This window comes from Bos grunniens, chromosome 16 (assembly GCF_055505025.1).
Source record: "Bos grunniens cultivar Pamir isolate PY7600 chromosome 16, Bosgru_T2T1.0, whole genome shotgun sequence".
Taxonomy (NCBI): domain Eukaryota; kingdom Metazoa; phylum Chordata; class Mammalia; order Artiodactyla; family Bovidae; genus Bos; species Bos grunniens.
This window is the reverse complement of record NC_141180.1, coordinates 82,038,252-82,065,453: the sequence shown is the minus strand read 5'-3', so window position 1 is coordinate 82,065,453 and position 27,202 is coordinate 82,038,252. Positions and strand designations below refer to the sequence as shown.

At 38.6% G+C, this 27,202-nt stretch overlaps 1 non-coding gene and 2 pseudogenes across 2 annotated transcripts; 2 read left to right on the top strand and 1 right to left on the bottom strand.

The window, feature by feature from the left end:
* The first annotated feature begins 267 nt into the window (after positions 1-267).
* Positions 268-1,295, top strand: LOC147357181 (olfactory receptor 1165-like; annotated as a pseudogene). The gene has a single exon (XR_015143839.1). The product of XR_015143839.1 is annotated as an olfactory receptor 1165-like (transcript).
* A 13,835-nt stretch (positions 1,296-15,130) lies between these two features.
* LOC147357179 (olfactory receptor 10AG1-like) lies at positions 15,131-26,666 on the bottom strand (annotated as a pseudogene).
* On the top strand, positions 17,707-17,779 carry TRNAR-UCU (transfer RNA arginine (anticodon UCU)). The gene has a single exon. It is a non-coding gene; the product is annotated as a tRNA-Arg (tRNA).
* Positions 26,667-27,202: the final 536 nt, after the last annotated feature.

Below are 27,202 nucleotides of genomic sequence, written 5' to 3'. Positions count from 1 at the left end.
TCAGGAATCATTTATATATAATACTACTATTGATAAATACTATTCTTTCTTATTTTCCAGATAAAGAAACTTAAGTTCTAAAGGATAAAGCCAATTTTGTTGAGCAAAGATTTCAACCTGACACTTCAGAACATCCCTGGGTATACACTGATCACACTGCCTTCACTAGCTTAGGTTGAGCAATCTTGAGCTTCTTTTACTCCACCTTCTCATGTTTCATTGCCCAAATTTAATTCTTCTTTATTTTCATCTTTTAAATCAAGATCCATGGTTCTGAGTGAAGGCAATCAGAGCTCTGTGACTATGTTCATCCTCTTGGGCTTCTCAGACACCCACGCCTCCTGGAACCCCTTTTTCTGGTGTTCCTGACCATTTACACAGTCACTCTGGTGGGGAACCTTGGCATAATAGTGATCATAAGGACAAGTCTCAAACTCCACACACCCATGTATTTTTTTCTTAACTGTCTATCCTTTTGGGATATTTGTTCTTCCAGTGTATTTACACCCAAACTCCTAGATATCTTAGTAGTGGAAGACAGAGTTATCTCTTTCAAAGGATTCATGGCATAGTTTTTCTTTGGCTGTGCATTTGTGATTACGGAGATGTCCATGCTAGCATTGATGGCCTATGACTGGTTTGTGGCTGTTTGTAACCCCCTGCTCTACACAGTTGCTGTGTCTCCTAAGCTCTGCAGCATCCTGGTTGCCGGGACTTACACGTGGGGTGGAATGTGTTCCTGGACAATCACATGTTCTCTTTTGGAGCTGTCCTTCTGCAGTTGTATGTCATACATCACTTTGGCTGTGAGTATTCTGCCATCATCTCTGCTTCCTGTTCTGACACCCATTTCAGTCAACTGACGTGTTTCATCATTTCTACACTCAATGAGGTATGTAGCCTCCTGATTATCCTCACCTCCTATGTTTTCATAGTTGTCACAATCATCAAGATGCCTTCAGCTGCTGGACTCCAAAAAGCCTTCTCCACCTGTGCCTCCCACCTGACCGCCATCACTATTTTCCACGGGACTGTCTTATTCCTTTATTGTGTATCCAACTCCAAAAGCTCGTGGCTCCTCATCAAAGTAGCCACTGTGTTTTTTACTGTCATGATTCCTATGCTGAACCCTCTTATCTATAGCCTTAGGAATAAAGGTGTGAAAGAGACAGTCAGGAGTTTGAGAACTATGAAACTGCTTTCTCCCTCAATATAATTCAGAAGTCCAATAGGACTGAAAAACCACTTGAATTAAAGTCAAGCTGTGTATAACTCAAATAGATATGTTATGTTCATATTATCCCTAATAATTTTCTTATATATTTCTGATGCTAGTTTACCTCTAAGTAAATATAGGATCATGTTTCAAATAAATTGTATGTTGCATTTTACTTTTTTTTTTTTTTTTGATGGTCAGGATGAGCTACAATTACAATTATTTCTGAGTTAATATAGAAATAATACATTATGGAAGTCAGAGTGATGAAAAGATATATATTGTTAGAGACTCATTCCTTATGCTACAGTTTATGTTGTGATTTGTAACACTGCTGCAAACACAGATGATAACTCTGTTTAGTGTCAGGGTTAAGGTTAGGGTTAGGGTTAAATTTGTACTCAGGTTCTCATAACTAACTCTTTTGATTCAGTTCTATAAAATGCAACTTTTAGCTTTTCTCAAAACTTTATTTTACTCCAGGTAAAATGAGGACTTTTGAGTTTGCTTTACAAAAATATTACCTGATTTTAAGCAAGAAGATCCTGAAAATAATAGCATCACTATTCTGTATGCATCACTAATATTTGAATACCAGTATAATATAGTTCAGTAAAAGGTGTTTAAAATAATACTGAATACTGAGAAAAAGTTAAATGTATTTCTAAGGAGATATAATGATTACTCAGTGATAAAGCCCAAGTTAAGAACTGCTGTATTTTCTCTTCTTCTGACATACATACTCATTCATGTCTCAGGTTTGCACTCATAATCCAAAGAAGAAGAAATGCTCTTTATCAATAATGAAGTATGAAAAAATTATAATAGATTAACAGAGATGTTTTTGAATAACTGGACCTAATTATGAATCTACCTCATTCAGTTTAATAAGTCTTTCTTATATTCATTTGAAGTACCTGCCATTACCACATATTCTTTATGTTAACTTTGAAGTAAATCTCACTATCCATTAGAGCAACTTCTGACATCTTTTCTTCCCTGTAAGTGGATCCTGTTTATCCTTGACCGTTTCATTTTCATACAGACTTCAGTATTTATTTTGTTCATTCTTTTAAACTCTGAGACTCTTAGGGGCTCTAAAATTTACGTCACTTGTTCTTTAGCTCTGCATGTTAAAACATGCTTGACTGTAGTAGCCATGCCCTCTCTGCTTCATTCATCTATACTTCTTCATAATGATAAGATCATATTAGCTGGGTTTTATTTTACCTTTGTTTTAATTTATTTATTTTTATTTTTGGCTGTGCTGCACAGCATGTGAGATCTTAGCTTCCCAACCAGGGATAAAGCCCGTGCTCCCTGCAGTGGAAGCAAAGAATCTTAACCCCTGGACCACCAGGGAAATCCCACCATTGTTTTTATTGATGTGACTTTGCCATTTGATTCATTTCTCATTATCATTACTATGATTGATTATGTTTCTGAGGTCAAAGAGAGACAACAAAAGCATGTTATATATTGAGTCTGACATATTGAGTTAAAAACAATCCAAACTTTATCTCTTTCTTTACTGATTAGGGGAAAAAATGGGCATAGGTAATATTCTACAGGTATGGCAGATAAGAATATATTGTGAAGAATCGCTATTAAGAAATTACAAATCTTAGTGAAATAAACACCTTCCTTGAAAAAACATAGCATTCAATCTTATACAATAAAAATAGAAAATCTAGATAAAATCTTATCTATTAAAGTAATGGATGTCTGAGTGTGCTCAGTCATGTCTGACTCTTTGTGACCCCATGGATTTTAGCCTGCCAGGCTTCTCTGTCCATGGGATTTTGCTGGCAAGAATACTGGAGTGGGTGGCCATGCCCTTCTCCAAGAGATATCCCTGACAGGAACGAACCCCTGTCTCCTGTGTCTTCTGTCTTGCAGGCAGATTCTTTACCACTGAGTCACTGGGGAAGCCCAAAGTAATGGAATTTGTTTTCAAAAACTTCCTAACAAAGAAATCCTATGCCCTGTTTATTATGGTGGTGAATTTTTCCAAACATTTAAGAAATATTGTCAATCATGCACAAATCTTTCTAGAGAATAGATTGAGAGGATACTTAATAATGCATTATACTCACTGATTTTTAACAATCAATTCAAAAAAAGCTATTATAAGAAATAAATTTATAGATCAATCTTTCTCATGAGGTTATATAATGAATATTCAAGACAGAATATTAACGCACTGGATTTTATTCCAGAAACTGAAAAGTGGTTTAACAGTCATGAATTAATAACCACAAATCAACATATTAAAACAAAAGTGAAAATGAAGTCGCTCAGTCGTGTCTGACTCTTTGCAAGCCCATGGACGGTAGCCTACCAGGCTCCGCAGTCCATGGGATTTTCCAGGCAAGAATACTGGAGTGGGCTGCCATTTCCTTCTCCAGGGGATCTTCCCAACCCAGGGATTGAACCTGGGTCTTCTGCATAACAGAGAGACGCTTTACCGTCTGAGCCACTAGAGTGATCCTATTAAAACAAAGGGAAGATATATCATTCTTGCAATTTACAGTTCTAGGAAAATAATTTGGTTACATACAAAACTCATTCCACTCTGAATGGATGACTTTTCTCAACTCACACTTAATAAAATTCTTATTAGCTATAGAAACTTTAATCCTCATATTAACTACTGAAATTACTGTGATTAATTTTAAAATACTTTGGCTGTAATACTATGTGTATATCTAAACTAACATCTTCCCAAGAATGTATAAATCCGAAGGCAATCCCCTAGAGTTTTAATTGAAAAGTTCATGCTTCCTAGATGGCTGTGACAAATATTTCTAGTATCCATGTGTTCAATAGAAATTGACCTCTCCCTGATAAGAGTGCTGTCTTGTAGGTCTTCATAGAACTGTTCAACTTCAGCTTCTTGAGCATTACTGGTTGGGGCATAGACTTGGATTACTGTGATACTGAATGGCTTGCCTTGGAAACAAACAGAGATCATTCTGTCCTTTTTGAGATTGCATCCAAGTACTGCATTTCAGACTCTTTTGTTGACCATGATGGCTACTCCATTTCTTCTAAGGGATTGCTGCCCACAGTAGTAGATATAATGGTCATCTGAGTTAAATTCACCCATTCCAGTCCATTTTAGTTCGCTGATTCCTAGAATGTTGATGTTCACTCTTGCCATCTCCTGTTTGACCACTTCCAATTTGCCTTGATTCATGGACCTAACATTCCAGGTTCCTACGCAATATTGCTCTTTACAGCATCGGACCTTGTTTCTATCACCAGTCACATCCACAGCTGGGTTTTTTGTTTGTTTGTTTGTTTTGTTTTTGTTTTTATTTTTGCTTTGGCTCCATCCCTTCATTCTTTCTGTAGTTATTTCTCCACTGATCTCCAGTAGCATATTGGGCACCTACTGACCTGGGGAGTTCCTCTTTCAGTACCCTATCATTTTGCCTTTTCATACTGTTCATGGGGTTCTCAAGGCAAGAAAACTGAAGTGGTTTGCCATTCCCTTCTCCAGTGGACCACATTCTGTCAGACCTCTCCACCATGACCCACCCATCTTGGGTGGCCCCACACGGCATGGCTTAGTTTCATTGAGTTAGACAAGGCTGTGGTCCGTGTGGTTAGACTGACTACTTTTCTGTGATTATGGTTTCAGTGTGTCCTCTGATGCCCTCTCAAAACACCTACCGTCTTACTTGGGTTTCTTTTACCTTGGACGTGGGGTATCTCTTCACAGCTCTTCCAGCAAAGCACAGCTGCTGCTCCTTACCTTGGACAAGGGGTATGTCCTCACGGCCGCCCCTCCTGACCTTGAACGTTATCCCCTATAATGAACCTTTTTCATTATATGGGACTGGAATGCAAAAGTAGGAAGTCAAGAAACACCTGGGGTAACAGGCAAATTTGGCCTTGGAATATGGAATGAAGCAGTGCAAAAGCCAAAAAGAGTTTTGCCAAGAGAATGCACTGATCATAGCAAATACCCTCTTCCAACAACACAAGAGAAGACTCTACACATGGACATCACCAGATAGTCAACCGAAATCAGATTGATTATATTCTTTTCAGCCAAAGATGGAGAAGCTCTATACAGTCAGCAAAAACAAGACCAGGAGCTGACTGTGACTCAGATCATGAACTCCTTATTGCCAAATTCAGACTTAAATTGAAGAAAGTAGGGAAAACCACTAGACCATTCATGTATGAACTAAATCAAAGCGCTTATTATTATACAGTGGAAGTGAGAAATAGATTTAAGGGACTAGATCTGATAGATAGTCTGATGAAATATGGATGGAGGTTCATGACACTGTACAGGAGACAGGGATCAAGACCATCCCCATACAAAAAAAAATGCAAAAAAGCAAAATGGCTGTCTGGGGAGACCTTACAAATATCTGTGAAAAGAAGAGAAGTGAAAAGCAAAGGAGAAAAGGAAAGATATAAGCATCTGAATGCAGAGTTCCAAAGAATAGCAAGAAGAGATAAGAAAGCCTTCCTCAGAGATCAATGCAAAGAAATAGAGGAAAACAACAGAATGGGGAAGACTAGAGATCTCTTCAAGAAAATTAGAGATACAAAGGGAAAATTTCATGCAAAGATGGGCTCGATAAAGGACAGAAATGGTATGGACCTAACAGAAGCAGAAGATATTAAGAAGAGGTGGCAAGAATACACAGAACTATACAAAAAAGATCTTCATGACCCAGGTAATCACGATGGTATGATCACTCACCTAGAGCCAGACATCCTGAAATGTGAAGTCAAGTGGGCCTTTGTTCATCACTATGAACAAAGCTAGTGGAGGTGATGGAATTTCAGTTGAGCTATTTCAAATCCTGAAAGATGATGCTGTGAAAGTGCTGCACTCAATATGCCAGCAAATTTGGAAAACTCAGCAGTGGCCACAGGACTGGAAAAAGGTCAGTTTTCATTCCAATCCCAAAGAAAGGCAATGCCAAAGAATGCTCAAACTGCCGCACAATTGCACTCATCTCATATGCTAGTAAAGTAATGTTCAAATTTCTCCAAGCCAGGCTTCGCAATATGTGAACCGTGAACTTCCAGATGTTAAAGGTGGTTTTAGAAAAGGCAGAGGAACCAGAGATCAAATTGCCAGCATCCGCTGGATCATGGAAAAAGCAAGAGAGTTCCAGAAAAACATCTATTTCTGCTTTATTGACTATGCCAAAGCCTTTGACTGTGTGGATTGCCGGGAGCCAGCACAGGAATTCCCACCCATGACATGGTCATGCGGGAGAGCCCTGACTGGCAAGGCGAGTCAGGGCTCTAGGACCCCCCACAGGATCTGCCTGAGCGTCTACCCCGAAACCAGAATCTGTTTCACTATTTTACGACTTTCACCAACTCCTCTGACATTAACGGGGGGCTATCCCCGACCACTTTTCTCTGAAGGAAATCAACTTAGAGCTCTATTAATTAGCCTTTTGGGCATAATAGGAGTGTTTCAATCCAAACTCCTCAGATGGCTTTCTAACTTGCCTGACAGGTTTACCCAGACTCCTACAGCTATGCATACGATTGTTTACAGTCTCCCAACCGCACGACAAGCTTAAGATATTCAAATAGTATAGAGCCTCTCGGAGAGTTAGAAATTGTTAGAAAAGAACTAGTAGAAGATTTCATTGTTGAGCCAATGCTTGCTGCCAAGTTTCCACATCCCCTGTATTGTATCCTTGGAAGTGTATTAATTAATATAGTTGGTATATAGAAAAAATAAGTAGTGGCCTTGGTGTTAACAACTTTAGACCCTTAAGGTAATCAATTCTTTCCTTTGTTGTAAGCCCACTGCGTCTTTGCCCTATAGGAATGCAACTTTATCTAACACCTTCGGAGGATGACTCCAAACCTTAAAATAATTACTCTTAGAGAAAATAAGTCTTATGTTTGATAAACCTTTATCAGGGTCATAAAATGTTAACAGGCCTTCTGGCCAGAAGATGATGTAAATCACGTAAACCATTTGTATATGATAAGTTTGCAGAAAAGAAAGCCTGGTCTCGATAAGGATCAAAGACTGCTGACTTTGCATGATTTCACACCCCCTATTATCCTCTATGCACAACTTAAGGTATATAAGCTCCCTTTGAAAATAAAGCCACGGGCCTTGCTCAAAGCTTGGTCTCCACGTGTCGTTCTTTCTTGCTTCCTTTTCTCTCCTTTTCTTCTCTGTTCTTCCTTCAGGGTGACTGATCGGAGTGTGGGGGCTCTCTGAGACCACTTACTTGCCTGGGCTTCTAAGACCCACTCGAGAAGGTGCCTAAGGTGGGGGCACCTTTCCACTATTTGAGAGGGCGCCTGCGGCCTCCGTGGTCAGAGCAACCTGATGTCACAGGTTTTATTGGCTTTCCGCATAAACCAGTTAGGTCACCTCTGTCTTCTTCCTTTTATCTATCCTTTAATCACCTACGCCATCCGCCTGAGGGAATCCCTGGATCCAACTGGGGCTAGACCCCGGTAGTGGATCACAAAACTGGAGAATTCTGAAAGAAAAGGGAATACCAGACCACCTGACCTGCCTATTGAGAAACCTGTATGCAGGTCAGGAAGCAACCGTTAGAACTGGACATGGAACAATACACTGGTTCCAAATAGGAAAAAGAGTATGTCAAGGCTGTATATTGTCACTCTGCTTATTTAACTTACATGCAGAGTACAGCATGAGAAACGCTGGGCTGGAAGAAGCACAAGCTGGAATCAAGATTGCTGGGAGAAATATCAATAAGCTCAGATATGCAGATGATGCCACCCTTATGGCAGAAAGTGAAGAGGAACTAAAAAGCCTCTTGATGAAAGTGAAAGAGGAGAGTGAAAAAGTTGGCTTAAAGCTCAACATTCAGAAAACGAAGATCATGATATCTGGTCCCATCACTTCATGGGAAATAGATGGGGAAACAGTGTCAGACTTTATTTTTGGGGGACTCCAAAATCACTGCAGATGGTGATTGTAGCCATAAAATTAAAAGACGCTTACTCCTTGGAAGGAAAGTTATGACCAACCTAGATAGCATATTCAAAAGCAGAGACATTACTTTGCCAACAAAGGTCCATCTAGTCTAGGCTATGGTTTTTCCAGTGGTCATGTACGGATGTGAGAGTTGGACCGTGAAGAAATCTGAGCGCTGAAGAATTGATGCTTTTGAACTGTTGTATTGGAGAAGACTCTCGAGAGTCCCTTGGACTGCAAGGAGATCCAACCAGTCCATTCTTAAGGAGATCAGCCCTGGGATTTCTTTGGAAGGACTGATGCTAAAGCTGAAACTCCAATACTTTAGCCACCTCATGTGAAGAGTTGACTCATTGGAAAAGACCGTGATGCTGGGAGGGATTGGGGGCAGGAGGAGAAGGGGATGACAGAGGATGAGATGGCTGTATGGCATCACCGACTCCATGGACATGAGTTTGGGTGGATTCCAGGAGTTGGTGATGGACAGGGAGGCCTGGCATGCTGCAATTCATGGGTTTGCAAGGAGTCGGACACAACTGAGTGACTGAACTAAATGGCGGAGAGTTCTGACAATGTGTGTTCCACTGGAAAGGGAATGGAAACCACTTCAGCATTCTTACCTTGAGAACCCTGTAAACAATATGGAAAGGAAAAAAGATATGACACTGAAAGATGAATTTCCCAGGTTGGTAGGTGCCCAATATGCTACTGAAGAGTGAAGAAATAGCTCCAGAAGGAATGAAGAGGCTGAGCCAAAGTGGAAACAACACTCATCTGTGGGTGTGTCTGGTGGTGAAAGTAAAGTCCGATGCTGTAATGAACAATACTGCATAGGAACCTGGAATGTTAGGTCCATGAATCAAGGTAAATTAGAAGTGGTCAAACAGGAGATGGCAAGAGTGAACACTGACATTTTAGTAATCAGTGAACTAAAATGGATAGCAATGGGTAAATTTAATTCAGATGATCATTATATCTATTACTGTGAGCAAGAATCCCTTAGAAGAAATGGAGTAGCCCTCATAGTCAACAAAAGAGTCTGAAATGCAGTACTTGGGTGCACTCTCAAAAATGACAGATCTCCATTTGTTTCCAAGGCAAACCATTCAATATCACAATAATCCACGGCTATGCTCCAACCACTAATGCCGAAGAAGCTGAAATTGAATCGTTCTATTATTACCTCCAAGACCTTCTAGAACTAACACACCCAATATATGTCCTTTTCATCATAGGGGACTGGAATGCAAAAGTAGGAAGTCAAGAGATACCTGGATTAACAGGTAAGTTTGGTCTTTGAGTACGAAATGAAGCGGGACAGAGTCTAACAGAGTTTTGCCAAGAGAATGCAGTGGTCATAGCAAACACCCTCTTCCAACAACATAAGAGATGACTCTACACATGGACATCACCAGATGGTCAATACCAAAATCAGATTGATTACATTCTTTGCAGCCAAAGATGGAGAAGCTCTATATAGGCAGCAGAAACAAGATTGGGAGATGACTGTGGCTCAAATCATGAACTCTTTATTGCAAAATTCAGACTTAAACTGAAGAAAGTAGGGGAAATCACAAGGCCATTCAGTCAGTTCAGTCGCTCAGTCGTGTCCAACTCTTTGCAACCCCATGAATCACAGCACGCCAGGCCTCCCTGTCCATCACCAACTCCCGGAGTTCACTCAGACTCACGTTCATCGAATCAGTGATGCCATCCAGCCATCTCATCCTCTGTCATCCCCTTCTCCTTCTGCCCCCAATCCTTCCCAGCATCAGAGTCTTTTCCAATGAGTCAACTCTTCGCATGAGGTGGCCAGGGTACTGGAGTTTCAGCTTTAGCATCATTCCTTCCAAAGAAATCCCAAGGCTGATCTCCTTCAGAATGGACTGGTTAGATCTCCTTGCAGTTTAAGGGACTCTCAAGAGTCTTCTCCACACAACAGTTCAAAAGCATCAATTCTTCAGCGCTCAGATTTCTTCACAGTCAACTCTCACATCCATACATGACCACAGGAAAAACCATAGCCTTGACTAGACAGACCTTTGTTGGCAAAGTAATGTCTCTGCTTTTGAACTTGCTATCTAGGTTGGTCAAAACTTTCCTTCCAAGGAGTAAGCGTCTTTTAATTTCATGGCTGCAGTCACCATCTGCAGTGATTTTGGAGCCCCCCAAAAATAGAGCCTGACACTGTTTCCACTGTTTCCCCATCTATTTCCCATGAAGTGATGGGACCAGATGCCATGATCTTCGTTTTCTGAATGTTGAGCTTTAAGCCAACTTTTTCACTCTCCACTTTCACTTTCAGCAAGAGGCTTTTTGGTTTTTCTTCACTTTCTGCCATAAGGGTGGTGTCATCTGCATATCTGAGCTTATTGATATTTCTCCAGGCAATCTTGATTCCAGCTTGTGCTTCTTCCAGCCCAGGTTTTCTCATGATGTACTCTGCATAGAAGTTAAATAAGCAGGGTGACAATATACAACCTTGACGTACTCCTTTTCCTATTTGGAACCAGTCTGTTGTTCCATGTCCAGTTCTAACTGTTGCTTCCTGACCTACATGCAGATATTTCAAGAGGCAGATCAGGTGGTATGGTATTGCCATCTCTTTCAGAATTTTCCACAGTTTGTTGTGATCCACACAGTCAAAGGCTTTGGCATAGTCAATAAAGCAGAAATAGATGTTTTTCTGGAACTCTCTTGCTTTTTCCATGATCCAGCGGACGTTGGCAATTTGATCTCTGGTTCCTCTGCCTTTTCTAAAACCAGCTTGAACATCAGGAAGTTCACGGTTCACATATTGCTGAAGCCTGGCTTGGAGAATTTTGACCATTACTTTACTGGCATGTGAGATGAGTGCAGTTGTGCAGTAGTTTGAGCATTCTTTGGCATTGCCTTTCTTTGGGATTGGAATGAAAACTGACCTTTTCCAGTCCTGTGGCCACTGCTGAGTTTTCCAAATTTGCTGGCATACTGAGTGCAGCACTTTCACAGCATCATCTTTAAAGATTTGAAATAGCTCAACTGGAATTCCATCACCTCCACTAGCTTTGTTCATAGTGATGCTTTCTAAGGTCCACTTGACTTCACATCCCAGGGTGTCTGGCTCTAGGTCAGTAATCACATCATCATGATTATCTGGGTCGTGAAGATCTTTTTTGTACAGTTCTTCTGTATATTCTTGCCACCTCTTCTTAATATCTTCTACTTCTTTTAGGTCCATACCATTTCTGTCCTTTATCGAGCCCATCTTTGTATGAAATATTCCCTTCATATCTATAATTTTCTTGAAGAGATCCCTAGTCTTTCCCATTCTGTTGTTTTCCTCTATTTCTTTGCATTGATCACTGAGGAAAGCTTTCTTATCTCTTCTTGCTATTCTTTGGAACTCTGCATTCACATGCTTATATCTTTCCTTTTCTCCTTTGCTTTTCACTTCTCTTCTTTTCACAGCTATTTGTAAAGCCTCCCCAGACAGCCATTTTGCTTTTTTGCATTTCTTTTGCATGGGGATGGTCTTGATCCCTGTCTTCTCTACAGTGTCACGAATCTCATTCCATAGTTCATCAGGCACTCTATCTAAATCAAATCTCTTATGATTGATTATACAGTGGAAGTGACAAATCAATTCAAGGGATTAGATCTGATAGACAGATTGCCTAAAGAACTATAAATGGAGGTCTGTAATATAAAGGAGGCAGTGATCAAAATCATCCCCATGAAAACTTCCATAAGACCCAGCAATCCCACTCCTGTGTATATACCCTGAGAAAACCATAATTCAAAGAGATATGCAGCACTCTTGACAATAGCCAGGACATTGGAGCAACCTAGATGTACACTGACAGATGAATGGATAAAGAAGGTGTGGTACATATATATAATTGAATATTGCTCAGTCATAGAAAGTAATGAATTTGTATCAGTTCTAATTAGGTGGATGAATCTAGAGTGAAGTGCTATATAGAGTGAAGGAAGTCAGAAAGAGAAAAACAAATATTGTATATTAATGCAAATAAAATGGAATCTAGAAAAATAGTACTGATGAATCTATTTGCAGGGCAGGATTAGAGAGGCAGACATGGAGAACAGACTTGTGAACACAGCAGGGGAAGGAGAGGGTGGAGAAAATTGAGAGAGTAGCACTGAATCATTTACATTACCGTGTGCAAAGCAGATCTAATGGGAAGTTGCTGTATAACACAGCTCAGCCCAGTACTCTATGACAACCTAGAGAGGTGGGATGGGGTGGAGAACGGGAGGGAGGTTCAAGAGAGAGGGGACATATGTACCCTTAGGGTTGATCCACCTTGTTGTGTGGCAGAAACCAATACAACATTATAAAGCAATTATCCGCCAATTAAAAAATAAAAATAAAAAAACACCAAAATCTACATTCCTGAGAAAAATCTCCTGCCACAATACGGCTTTTCACCAGATGAACAGACACAAAAGAGGTACTATCTACTACCACCAAACATTTTGAAACATTAATATGTATGCAGATATACTCTTCTTTAGAACTGTATTTAAGCCTGTGAAATAAAACACATTTGTTTGCTTCACAGAGCACTTCTGGTGGGGTGGTCTGATTAGTCTTATACTTTAAAAATAAAGACATTGGAGTATCAGGTTCCTTATGCTCTCCTGCTTTCCCATTCTTAGATATGACTTCTGCACCCTTCCAAGGATGAAAGATGGAGAAGGAAATGGCAACCCATTCCAGTATCCTTGCCTGGAAAATCCCATGGATAGAGGAGCCTAGGGGACTGCAGTCCATGGGGTCACAAAGAGTTGGGCATGACTGAGGGACTAACACAAAGGATGAAAGTAGTGGAAACAAAAGACTGAACACTTGTTGACATCTATCTTCATGTTATTAGCCAAAATTGAGTCATTGTTTCATACTCAGCTGGAAAGGAGGCTGAGAAATTGAATATTTCAAATCCTCATAGGAAAGTGAAGTCACTCAGTTGTGTCCAACTCTTTGCGACCCCATGGACTGTAGCCTATCAGGCTTCTCTGTCCATGGGATTTTCCAGGCAAGAATACTGGAGTGGGTTACCACTTCCTTCTCCAGGAGATCTTCCTGACCCTGGCATTGAACCCGGGTCTTCCTCATTGTAGGCAGACGCTTTACCATCTGAGCCACCAGGGAAGTCTCTTCTTATAGTACAGTTAAATTGGTTATGAGATTGAAGTTTTGAATTTGTATATCCTGAGCAAGTCTACACCATCTCATATTATTTTCTTTGAAAGACATCATTATCTTCTGTGTATTAGCTGTCTCTTGCAGTTTTAGTTTATTATCTTGGAGGTCTGTAGATGATAGGTCAAAACTGTTGGGAGGGCCACATTCTTTTTTTTTTTTTTTTGCTCTAGTGAGTATTCCATCTTTCTTGTTCGATTAAATTATTGGCAGAATTTTCTTCCTTGAGGTTGTCGAACAGAGGACTAATTCCTTGCTGGCAACTGGTCAAATGCCATGTTCACTTTATAGAGATCAGGACAGTCCTTGCTCTTTGTCCCAACAGACTTTTGAGTCAGCACTGACAAAATGAGCCCTCCTTTTCTCTGTTCCATCTGTGATAACCCATTTTTTGAATATTGCTTTTCTTTGTTTTTAAGGCTTATGTGATCAGATTGGTTCTACCTGAATAATCTCCCCATCTCAATGATTTATGATATTAATCATATCTATAAAGTCCATTTTGTCAACTAATGTAGTGCACTTGTTTCCAGGGATTCTAGTTCATTTCACCTGGAGAGAATATCTATCACAATCTCCCAATGAAATAGTATGACTGGCTTATGTGGTCTTCATTTGATTGAACCATTAACTTCCATAAATTATTCTCTGATACACCATATGATAGTACATCCCAGGATAAATACAGTTAGGTTATAATTGAAACTAAAACTAGAGAATGGAATAATTGTCAAAAGAACTATAGCAGAAGTTCTCAGGGACAGCTACAACAAATCATCTCTTAATGTTGCTGATTTGAGGATGGAATTGGGAAGATGGGCATTCATAATCCTAGTGAGATATGTTCACTTTCCTTGATTATATTAGTCAATGATTTAAAGTTTTCAACACTAAAGGAGGGGATAAAGACATGGGAGGTTAGTCCAGACACACTAATGTAATGCGATTGTATGGACTGTGGGTAATTCTGAAAATAACTTCTAAAACTTTTCTTCACTTTTATATCCATATATATTTTCTCTTAAAAACTCAAATTGACAGACTTAGCTGTTAGAATGCAGTTATGTAAAGGATGAAATAATGCAAAGCAAATTATTTTGGATCAAATTTGCTAAGTAGAACATGCAAATATGTGCAAAATAAACCAGTTAAGATGAGTAGGAAGGTACTGTTTTTATCATGCACTTAGGAAGAGAACAAAGTCTATGACTGCTATTCTTTTGGTTTTATGATTGCAGTAATTTCATGTGAGTTTATAGTGGATAAGCAAATATGCTCCCAGTATTATTGGTTCTCTGAAAAATCTAGATTTTTTTGCTAGCAGTCTGATGTTGGCACTAGCAATATTCATTTACCCATTCACTCATTCAATCCCTCCTTCAAACATTCAATTTTCAACTGCTTATAGTCATTTTCTGTGCTATAGAATCAAAGAATGCCAACAAATGCAAGTGTGGAGATAGAGATAATTATTTAGATAAATAAACATATTTTCTAGTATATTTAAGCCAAAAAACTTACCAGATTCAATTTTGTTTTCGCTTTTTTAATGTGTAAATTACTATGTAATTCATGAGGCAGGATTATTCCTTAGACATGGAGCATTGACGACTCACTTATCTGGTATTTATCCAAGCCCAGTAAATTGTGGATTAGTTTTCTAAAGTATTCATAAGTGCATCTGAGAATAGAAGTGTCTAACTCCTTAAAGAGGGAAGATAGAAGCTGAAAATGTTTCTCTGTTACCTGTTTAGCAAACAACTAAAACATTTATAATTATAATTATAATTAAACTCATCAGTAATAATTTTCTCAGCACTGTAATTACATCCTTGTTCCGAAGGCTGTATATCATGGGATTGAGCATCGGAGTCACTATGGTGTAGAACAGAGAGAGGAGTCTGTCAGTTCCTGCAGAATGACTGGATTTTGGTCTTGAGTAGGTAATGGCAGCAGATCTGAAGAATAACACCACAACCAACAGACGAGAAGAACACGTGGAGAAGGCCTTAGCCTGTCCTCTGGCTGTTGGCAACCTCAGAATAGTGGAAATGATTTGGCTATAGGAGGCAAGGTTCAACAAAAAGGGATGGCAGCAAACAACAGAGCTACTGCATAGACCGACAGCTCATGTGCAAAAGTGTCTCCACAGGCCAGCTTCAGAATGGGGGGAATGTCACAGAAGAAGTGGTTAATCTCGTTTGAATGACAGAAATGCAGAGAGAAGATCTGGCACGTTTGCCCTATCTGCACTGGGATTCCACTGACCCAGGAGCCCACAGCCAGCTGGAGGCACATCTTTGGGGTCATGACCAGGGGATAATGCAGAGGGTCACAGACAGCCACACAGCGGTCATAGGCCATCACTGCCAGGAGGAAGCACTCAGTGGCTCCAAGGATAAGGAAGAAGCACATTTGGGTGGCATAGTCCAGGACAAATATTCTTCTGTCCTGAGTCCAAAGGTTCACCAAAATCCTAGGGAGACACGTAACAGATTTCCAAGGAGGAAAAGTTTGCCAGGAAGAAATACATGGGTTTCTGCAGAGCTGGGTTAAGCATAGTTAGTATTATTATGGGAGAAGACAATGGCACCCCACTCCAGTACTGTTGCCCGGAAAATCCCATGGATGGAGGAGCCTGGTAGGCTGCAGTCAATGGGGTCGCTAAGAGTCAGACACGACTGAGTGACTTCACTTTCACTTTCCACTTTCATGCATTGGAGAAGGAAATGGCAACCCACTCCAGTGTTCTTGCCTGGAGAATCCCATGGACGGAGAAGCCTGGTAGGCTGCAGTCCATGGGGTCGCAGAGTCGGACACGACTGAAGCGACTTGGCAGCAGCAGCAGTATTATTATGAGACTATTTCCAGTTAGGATAATGATGTAAATGATGGAGAACACCCCAAACAGTAACCCTTGGAAGTTTGGAAGGTCAGAAAACCCCAGGAGTACAAATTGTATAACTGTGGATATGTTGTCTTCTGCTTCCATCTCTTCATATTTCATCTGAGGGAATGATTCAATCAAAAGTACTGTTATTTCACTTTCTTTGGTTTTTGTTTCCTTATATATATAAAAGATGGTACACCATTCATTTTTTCCAATTCCATTAGAAAACAAACCTATAATTGCTAGGTGTCTAACAGGTTGTGAATTACATTTTTCATCATTATGAAATCAATTTGTAAGAAAAGTTATCCATTTAATCTTTATTTTCTGCCATGAATTATCACTTTTTCTGAAGATATGTGATTATAATTTGGGTTTCCCTGGTGGCTCAGATGGTAAAGTGTCTGACTGAAATGTGGGAGACCTGGGTTCAATCCCTGGGTTGGGAATGTCCCCTGGAGGAAGAAATGGCAACCCACTCCAGTACTCTTGCCTGGAGAATTCTATGGACAGAGGAGCCTGGTGGGCTACAGTCCATGGGGTCACAAAGAGTCGAACACGATTGAGCAACTTCACTTCACTTCTTCATCTGAATGCTCAAAAATGCAAAAATTTGAGTTAAATTCATTTACATTAGTGATTTTGCTCTTATAGCCTATGTTTTTCTCTTCACCTCTCAATTCTGTGTTTAATTATTGTCAATTGAAAGTTAATTTGATTGTATGGTGAAATATATTGTAAGTGACCTAAGATAGTTTTAGGGATGAATATAGTTAACTTTCAAAGTGTTGGTTTTCCTGTGGTATTTCCAAAGTCTTGTTTGGCATTAACATTCTACATATTTCATTTTTTTCTTATAAATAAAATTGATGAGCTGACTATATAATATTATGGGATGTTACTAGTTTTCAAACATGTATATTTCCGTGTAAAGTCCATAAATCAGTAGTGATAAGTTCTATTCAGATTTCTCAGTTGAGAGAAAAGGAATTTTAAGCTGTTCTTTTGGTCCAGGAACACTCAAGATGAAAGAGGCAAGTACATCCAGGTTTATGTTCACAAAAGCAGTTCTGGCTAGAATGTTCACCTCTAACTCACTTACTGCATGAAAGAGACACCACCCACAACTCATCTGTGAGATCTTCCTAAATTACCCACATCCTCAACAATTGTTGTTTTACTGATGATCCCATTCAACTTTTTCATTCTTCCTTTTTGGCATGTGTTTGTGTTAATCATGCATGTGAATGTGATAGGTTGAGATTTCCCACCTTTTTTGCATTAACTATATTACTAGCTTCTTTCATTTTTTCTGTAGATCTTTTTAGGCAACGCATAGTACATTTCTTCCACTAAATGTGATTCATTAACTTCTAGAATACATTAAAGATGAATCAATTTGATTGCTTCTTTGGAATTTCCCCCAAGGTATAAGAGCCCGGATAGCTCAGTCAGTAGAGCTTCAGACTTCTAGTCTGAGGGTCCAGGGTTCAAGTCCCTGTTTGGGCGGAGGTTATTTCAGGCTTCCCTGATAACTCAGCTGGTAAAAAATCTGCCTGCAATGCAGGAGACCCCTGTTTGATCCCTGGGTTGGAAAGATTCGCTGGAGAAGGTATAGGCTACCCACTCCAGTATTCTTGGGCTTCCCTTGTGGCTCAGCTGGTAAAAAATCCACCCACAATGTGGGGGACCTAGGTTTGATCCCTAGGTTGGGAAGATCCCCTGGAGAAGGGAAAGGCTACCCATTCCAGTATTATGACCTGGAGAATTCCATGGACTGTATAGTCCATGGGGTCACAAAGAGCCAGAAGCAACTGAGAGTTTCACTTCACTTCATTTCCAAAGTATAAACATGGATTCCCACTGAAAATGTAAATCTCTCCTTCCTCTCTTTCCTGTTAGAGATCAAGCATACTTTTTGTGGGGCATGCATGTGTGTATATTTGGAGAAGGAAATGGCAACCCACTCCAGTGTTCTTGCCTGGAGAATCCCAGGGCCTGGGGAGCCTGGTGGGCTGCCGTCTATGGGGTCGCTCAGAGTCAGACACGACTGAAGCAACTTAGCAGCCGCAGCAGCAGCATGCCTGTATATTTAGAAATTATACTCTTTTTACTCATTCTTGCAGAAGTAGTAAATTGCTTCATTTTTTTCAGCATGTTATACATGTATTTTCATATTATGTGTTAACTTATTTGAAAGTCAATAGAAAACAAGTCACTGAAAATAAGATACACAACTAATTACATATTCTAAGGATATTAAGTGAGGACAAAAGTCAAGATTTCTGCTGCAAAAATGTAGACAAACATGGGGTAGAACCAATAGTCCATACAAGAGCAAGAATACTGGGGTGTGCTGCCATTCCCTTCTCCAGAGGATTTTCCCTACCCAGGGGTCAAACCCAGGTCTTCTGCATGGCAGGCAGATTCTTAATCATCCGAGCCATCAGGGAAGCCATATAATATTTATATATGTACCATCTACAATATCTTAAACTACACATTACAGTACTAAAGGTATTCAAACTTTTCCATTATTATACAATTCTGTCAATAAAAATGTGATTGTTAGAAATGCAAAACTGCTATGAATGAGTCTTTTAAATGGTCAGAAGCTAGTGGCTGACAGATGCATTATGTATGAGTCTATGCAATCATGCCTCCTTTTTCAATACCCTGTCCCAACACCTTTACCAAATTTTATTCACATACTTAAATCAATGTAGAGTCTAGTACTTGGATACTGATTAAAACTGCTTGTTGAATGAATCATCAATCTTTTTAGCAAGCAGCATGCACCTACATTTGTTGAGCCACCCCATTTCCCACAGAAACTGCCTTCTGCTTTATTCTTATTATTGTATCTGCTGTTTATGTTTGTAAAGTTTTCTATCATTTTTTAATCCCCTTTATAAATTATTCCTTGCTGTTCGGGTAGGATAGTACATTTGAAAAGCATACTGAAACTAAGATGTCAAAGAAAAGCCAGAAAAAGTAAGAAAGCAAAACTTAATATCAAGAATGGAGCGCTCCACATTTATTAAAATATTTTTTGTCTCAACTTTTTATTTGTGAAATGAAAATTTTTTATGAATAGTAAATAGAATTGTCTGTATAAAACCATTTCTAAAGTAAGAAATATTACAATTATTCAAATTCTGTACAAACTGTATTTATATTCTAAACTCAATCTCAGGTTCAAAGATTTCCTCAAATCTTGTGACATATTTGTTGGTTTCTCTGACTTCTGAAAACTGTCAATGCTTCTCTTTATACAACTCAAAGAGAAAATCACTATATAATTCATCTAAATAGAGCCACTTGTGTTTTTGCTCAAATAATCCATGTTTATTGTTCCAGTATTTCCACTGAAATGACAATTTTATTTGAGGTAGAGATTATGATATGTAAATAAGCTATATCATAATGCATTTAATACTGTTTAGAGAAAGTTTATGAAATCAATTTGAAATAGGAAATGAAAACCTAAAATTGGTGAATGCAGTTCAGAAGCCTGCTTCTTTTAGGATAAAAAGGAAAACATGCCAATATTACTTTAATATTTTCTCATTCATTTGACATAGAATTTAATTTTAACAAACAAATTATTCCCTTGGTATTGGATGAGAACACATTTTAATAATTCCTTTTACTATCGTACAACTTAGTTAAATAATTTTTAAAATGTTTTTGTGATATATCCTGATTTAATACTACATGCAAACTACTTAAATATATGCTTACTATGTAGTAATCACTTAATAAATCTTAATACTTAAGATGACTGATGATAATGATAATGAGGTTGTAATCTTTGATATATTGGCCAAATATATCACAAGACATTTCCTATGGCTCAGTGGTAAAGAATCTGCCTGGAATGTAAGAGATGAGAGACGTGGGTTCGATCTGGGGCAGAAAGATCTCCTGGAGGAGGGCATGGCAACCCACTCCAGTACTCTTGCCTGGAGAATGCCATGGACAGAGGAGCCTGGTGGGCTACAGTGCATAGGTTCCCAGAGAGTCAGAAGACTGAAGCGACTGAGCGCACACATGCGTATTACAAAGTACTCTGTAATTTCTCATTTGATAATATAATGATGAGAATCAGAAAATTAAAAAGATTATCTGAATCAGGGTTTTCTAAATTAATTAACAGTAAGAAGGCAATGGCACCCCACTCCAGTACTCTTGCCTAGAAAATCCCATGGATGGAGGAGCCTGGTAGACTGCAGTCCCTGGGGTCATGAAGAGTCGGACACAACTGAGCGACTTCACTTTCACTTTTCACTTGCATGCGTTGGAGAAGGAAATGGCAACCCACTCCAGTGTTCTTGCCTGGAGAATCCCAGGGACGGGGGAGCCTGGTGGGCTGTTTTCTCTAGGGTTGCACAGAGTCGGACACGACTGATGCGACTTAGCAGCAGCAGCAGCAAGAGGAAAGGATCTATTTTTAATTCTTCTGAAACGAATGCCTTTTTTGCTGATGCTAAATGTACATAGATATTTGTAAAGCTAAATTTGCTTTGGAAAAAATGATTCATGCTTATCTGTTTGAATTGAAGCTAAATGCATGCTTACCTTTATAGATAAAGTTAAAAGATAGAAAAAAAGTGAGACCTTTTTTGTTTTGGCAATTAGGCAATTTACATTTATTTGGAACAGATGCTAACCACAGTCTATAATCTATTCCTTGTCATAAAAAATAGTGCTCTTTAAATATAAAATATTCTTTACCCTTGGGATCAGCTTATTCCCCATGTCATTTCTTAATTAAACTAAACCTTTCTGTCTGCCACTGGAGGAGTTTCATACGACAACCAAAATCATATCTGTCCATAGTATTCCTTAAAATTTTCTACCTCTTTTCCTGTATTTTGTGATTATTAATAAATGGAAGTATTGTAAAATCAGAAACTTATGATTATATATTACTGATGCTATAAAATAAAAATAAAGATGTTCTAAAAAAGATTTAAATGAATAATGTCTTGAAGAGAATTGTCTTTGTCATTAAAAATTCAAAAGTAAGAAATCTAGAAGACTTGGGAGAATTAGGTCATGTTCAACATGAATTTTCCATCTCCACATTCACACTAACCAGGTAGACCTCACTGTCTCCTAGACTACAGAAAGGGGAGTGAGGGGAAGGGGAACATACACTTATTCCTTTTCAGGTGTACAAGCTGGAAGCAGGAGCCCGGTGGGCTACAGTCCAAAGTGTCGCAGAGATGACTAAGCATGCACACATGTAAGCAGGAATAAACAGACTTGTATAAAGAATAATAGAAAGAGAGTTAGCACAATACATTTTAGAAATATTTTGTCCATGGATTGAAAGCTATCACTATTGAAGAGCTATATGTTATGTAACTTTTCAAGTATCTGGAGGTCTTCCTCTTACTGATCTACATTTTTACTTAGTATAAATATCACATATCACAATCTCTGAGATGCAGCCAAAGCAGTACTTAACCAAAATGTTATAGTACTGAACATTTAGAACATTAAAATAACATATTAAGTCAATAAATTAAATTTTCACCACAATAAATTCTAAAAGCCATAATGAAATAAATCCAATCAAACAGAAGGAAGAAAAAACAAAAAGAGTAGAAATCACCAAAACTAAAAAAAAAAAAAAAAATACAGAAAGGCAATCAAGTAAAAAGCAGATACTTCGTAAATTTTATAAAGTAGATATTACTTTTAAAAAATAGACAATGAAAAAAGACATATCACATGTATTAAACACAAAGAATGAGAGTTGGCACATTGAAATCTATAGATATTATTAAAGGATTAATAAAGATGCTTTTACTAACTCTGTATCTATAAAATTGCCAATAAGATGAAATGGACTGATTCCTCAAAACTCACAAACTATCAGGGGATCTTTCCAACCCAGGGATTGAACCTGCATCTTTTAGGTCTTCCATATTGGCAGACGGATTCTTTACCACTAGCGCCACCTGGGAAGCCACAGGATATTTATACCTGTATCTGTATCTGTATCTGTATCTGTATCTAGATATCTAGTCTATGTCTGTACCCACTCCAGTGTTCTTGCCTGGAGAATCCCAGGGGTGTGGGAGCCTGGTGGGCTGCCATCTATGGGGTCGCACAGAGTCGGACACAACTGAAGTGACTTAGCAGCAGCAGAAGCAATCTATGTCTGTGTCTGTTAATATATATTAATTTTAAAATATCCAATTGTTAAATTTAATGAGAAACTGCTGCTAACTGGGATTCTCCAGGCAAGAGCACATTGATACGGGAGAGAACTAATTCCCAAGGCTGAAAGAAATCTATTTCTACTTAAAGAGCACTATTTGCTTTGGAGGGAAAAAATGATTTAGAAAGACATTTGCAACACCTAACATTCAAATTATTTAAAGTTGAATGTCAATAAAACAACATTTAAAATACTCCATGTCAAAGAAGGAAATAACTTCATTCCAATCCAGGAAGGTAAGCGTGAACTCTTACATCAAAAGTGTTCTTTACATTTTAGATTGATTCTCTTTGTTAATCACATCTTAAATATCAAAGTTTATAAACCTGAATATTTACAGGCTATTAAGATAATATATTAAATTTGACAAGTTAGACTATATTTCAGGCAACATCTTCATTATTCTTTCTGTTAGAAAATTAGTGAGATAAATGACTAAAAGAATTTTGAAATGTATTGTTAGTTTTGATGTAACAAGTTATTAAAATACTTGAGGCAGTTTTGAAGAAAATTCTAAATGTAGGAAAACTTACTGAAGAAGGCAGTAATTGGCTTATTTTTAAATGTTTTAAAAGTGCTTGCATACTACAATCAATGAAATACAGTATTATTTCTGAAGAAACACTACTTTAAAAAGTATTAGTTGCTCAGTTGTGTCCAACTCTTTGTTCTCATGGACTGTAGCCCGCCAGGCTCCTCTGTCCATGGAATTTTCTGACAAGAATATTGGAGTAGTCGGTAGCCATTCCCTTCTCAAGGGCATCTACCTGACCCAGGGATCAAACCCAGGTCTCCTGCACTGCAGGCAGGCAGACTCTTTACCATCTGAGCCAAAAGTAAAGTCCTCTTGAAAAGGAATCTAACATTTTAGGGCATTAAAAGAAAAATCATTGATGTTATACTTTTCTGATTAAACAAATACTACAAAATCAGACTACAAATATAACTGTCTTTGTCCTCATCCAGAGGGAGTTAGAGCCCTGAGGTCATTAGCTAAGTAAAAGAGAAATTGGCCTGTGTCCCTAAGAAAAGAAGCCAACCTAAAGGAAAAACAAACAAACAAAAAGCCTCAATTAAAAGAATCAAGCTTGTTTACTGTTCACTTGGAAGGACTTCTGCAAAAGAAAAGTTTGAGTAGAATTAATTTTAGAGTAGTGACGTGACACTGCCTTTCTCTATCTACAGTGAAGGGATATAAGTATACAATCAAACCACAATACTAATCTCATCTCCAGTATTAGGCGGAGATTGAAAACACTGGTGGTGGTTTAGTCACTGCCCTGTCTGACTCTTGCGATCCCCATGGACTGCAGCCCACCAGGCTCCTCCATCCAAGAGAATTCGCAGGCAAGAATATTGGAGCAGGTTGCCATTTCTTTCTCCAGGGGATCTTCCTGACCCAGAGATTGGACCCATGTCTCCTGCATTACAGGTGGATTCTTTATCTCTGAGCCACCAGGGATTCACTAAGGTGAATATTTTGTTATGAAAATACTGAGAATAATTCATAGGTTGAATTTCCATATCTCTCTCTCTCCCTTCTTTCCTTCCCTCCCTCTCTCCTTCCCTCCCTTCTTCCCTCTTTTTTTCCTCTTTCCTCCTCTCTTCCCCTCTCTTTCTCTTGTCCTCTTCTTTATTTTCTTTGTTTATGTTGCTTGAATTTAACCCAGCTCATAATCGTTTTATTGCTTAAGTATCATTTGAGAAAATAAAATGTGGAGAGCCTTATAGTAGATGTGGTGGATAATACCACCATCTCTGTATTGCATGTGTGAATGCGTGCTCAATTGTGTCTGAATCTTTGCAGTCTCCTAGACTGTAGCCCATCAGGCTCCTTTGTCCATGGAATTTTCCAGGCAAAATGCTGGAGAAGGTTGCTATCTCCTCCTGCAGGCAATCTTCCAGACCCAGGGATCGAACCTGCAACTCTTGCATCTCCTGCACTGGCAGGTGGATTGTTTACCACTAGTGCCATGTGGGAAACCCTCTGTGTTGCAGAACACTGTAATTTCAATTAAATTGTTTTGGAAAGTAAACATAAAATCATTTAACACAAATAGAAACTGTTAAAGTCTGAAATAAATAGTGGACTTAGAATGGAATTTGTAGTCACCAACTGTTTGGTTTGTACACTTTTTCTTTGTAACTCCATTTTCAGTGTTTTAGATTATTAAAACAGAAATAATATGAGTCCAACACAACGTGCGATCAGTATATACATCTTTCACTGTCATAGATGAATACATAATATTTTTCAGTATTATAATAAAGCCATGCATGAATGGTATCCCTGACACCACCTGGAAAACATTTCAAATTCATGGAGAAAATCCTCAGTATTTTTATATGAAGGAAAGATTTTATGCTACTATAATATTTAAGGAGGGAATTAGAAATTGGATAGAAATTGCTTAATAACTTCTCTACATTTGAAAAGGTTTTATCATGCAATTTCTATTTAATATTCACAATACGTGTGGAAGTTTCAAAAATTACTTATCATTGCATCTTATTAAGAACTTGTCTCAAATCTTAGTCAAGCAAATTAGTACTCAGTTATAGACTGCTAATTTCCAATTTGTTTTTCAATTGTTATTTTTACTTTTCTCTGATTTGTTTTCCCCAAATTAATTAATAAAAATATGGAAGAAGGATATTATTACAATATTGGAGAAGAATTAAGACAAGACTTCAATGTGCAGAGAGAGAGAGGTGAACACAAAACACAATAATGAGAATAGTGCATCCCATATCAATCCTTAGTGGAGGATATAGTAATCTAATTTCTATTGGCTATTGTTATCCATTCGTAAATCAAATACTCATTGGGTTATTTATATATGTTAGTTCCCAGGAAGGAGAAGTATATATAAATGATACATTCTATGTTCCCCTGAAATTATCGGTTGCCGTAAAAGTAACTTGGATTTTTGAGTTGTACATGCTTAAAATTCAGTCTTAAAAATGCCTTTTATTTACTTTGATCTTAGTCAATTTATATAACATTTTTATGTTGAAATTTATTGAAAGCATGGCTGCCGATTGCAGGAATTATCACTCAAATGCAAAATCAGTGTTTGAGATTTGATAAAAACCTTTTTTGGCTGAGTTCTTTTTGACTCTTTCAATTGAAATAAACTGACTATACCAAATATTATAACAAAAAAATCACAAAGATCATCCCCCAAATCACTTTTTCTGGCTTATTTTTTAATTATAGTTGCATGATGACTCAAAAATATTTGGATAGCTTAAATCAAAATATAAATAAATGCAATTAATTTAAAAGAAATAACATGAGAAAGAATTGATGGAAAGGTCATTCTAAATAAAATTGTCAGATTTCTTGCTATATATTCGCCTCACACAGCTGAATAACAAAATGCAGCATCAATTATTTCACTATCAGTAAAGGGAAAATACAGCCATGTATCAGCAGACCTAATTCCTGATATTACTCTTTTCTGATGGATTATTTTTCGTGAAAGAATGAACTTCTTTAAACTATGGCTTAATATCAAATTTAGATGCTTTTCTAGGACTCAAATTAGTGAGTTTTGAAAGTGCAGTGCACATATTTTATCACTTGGCAAACTGCAACTCAGAGAGATAGAGGATTTTACATTGATTTTATATGTGTGTGTGTGTGTGTGTGTGTGTGTGTGTGTATATTGCAGATGCTTCCAGGAGATCAAACAGCATAAAGCAATTTCTCTTCAGTCATGGCATTTGTTCTCCTGGGATTTTCGGATCTTCCAAACGTCCAAGGACTTCTATTTGGAACTTTCTTTCTCATCTACATATTCATCTTAACAGGAAATAGTCTTATCATAATAATCACGAGGGTAGACCCTGTGCTCCAGACGCCCCTGTATTTTTTCCTTGCAAATTTCTCGTCACTGGAAATCTGTTACGTATCTGTCACTCTCCCTAGGATTCTAGTGACCCTTTGGACTCAGGACAGAAGCGTTTCTTCGCTGAGCTGCACCATCAGACGCGCTTCTTCCTTGCTCCGGGGGCGCTCCTCCTGGGGGCGAGGCCCGTGTCCTGTGCGTCCACGTGCAGCCTCTGCGCCGCCCTCTGTTCACGACCCACAGGACGGGCCTGCAGTCGGCTGCTGGCGCCTGGGTGCGGGAATTCCAGTTCCCACAGCACAGACATGCCGGGTGTCCTCATTGCCCTTCTGTGTTTCACAGCAGATCGACGGCTTCTTCTGTGATATTCCCCGTTGATCACCCTGGCCTGTGGGGACACTGCGCTTAATAAATTTGTGTCTATGCGGTTGCTGCGCTGTTTGCCATGATTCCTTTCCTCCTGATACTGGGCTCTAATGTCAAAATCATTTCTGCCGTCTGAAAGCTGCACTCAGCCACAGGCCGGTCCAAAGCCTTCTCCACCTGCTCTTCCCATCTCACCCTTGTGCTTTTATTCTTTGGCTCCGTGACTATTGCCGATTTACGCCCCAAATCAAATCATTCCGCAGGAACCGACAAAATGCTGTGTTTCCTACACTGCTGTGACACCAGTGTTTAACCCCTTGATATACAGTCTTAGGACTAAGGATGTGATTGCAGCTTTGAAAAAATTATTACTTAAGAAAACACTGAAGATGTGAAAGGTCACTTTTTAATGTTTGTCTCAGAGGGCTCACAGAAATATGATTTAATTTCATTCTTCCCATGTTTACTGATAGTGTA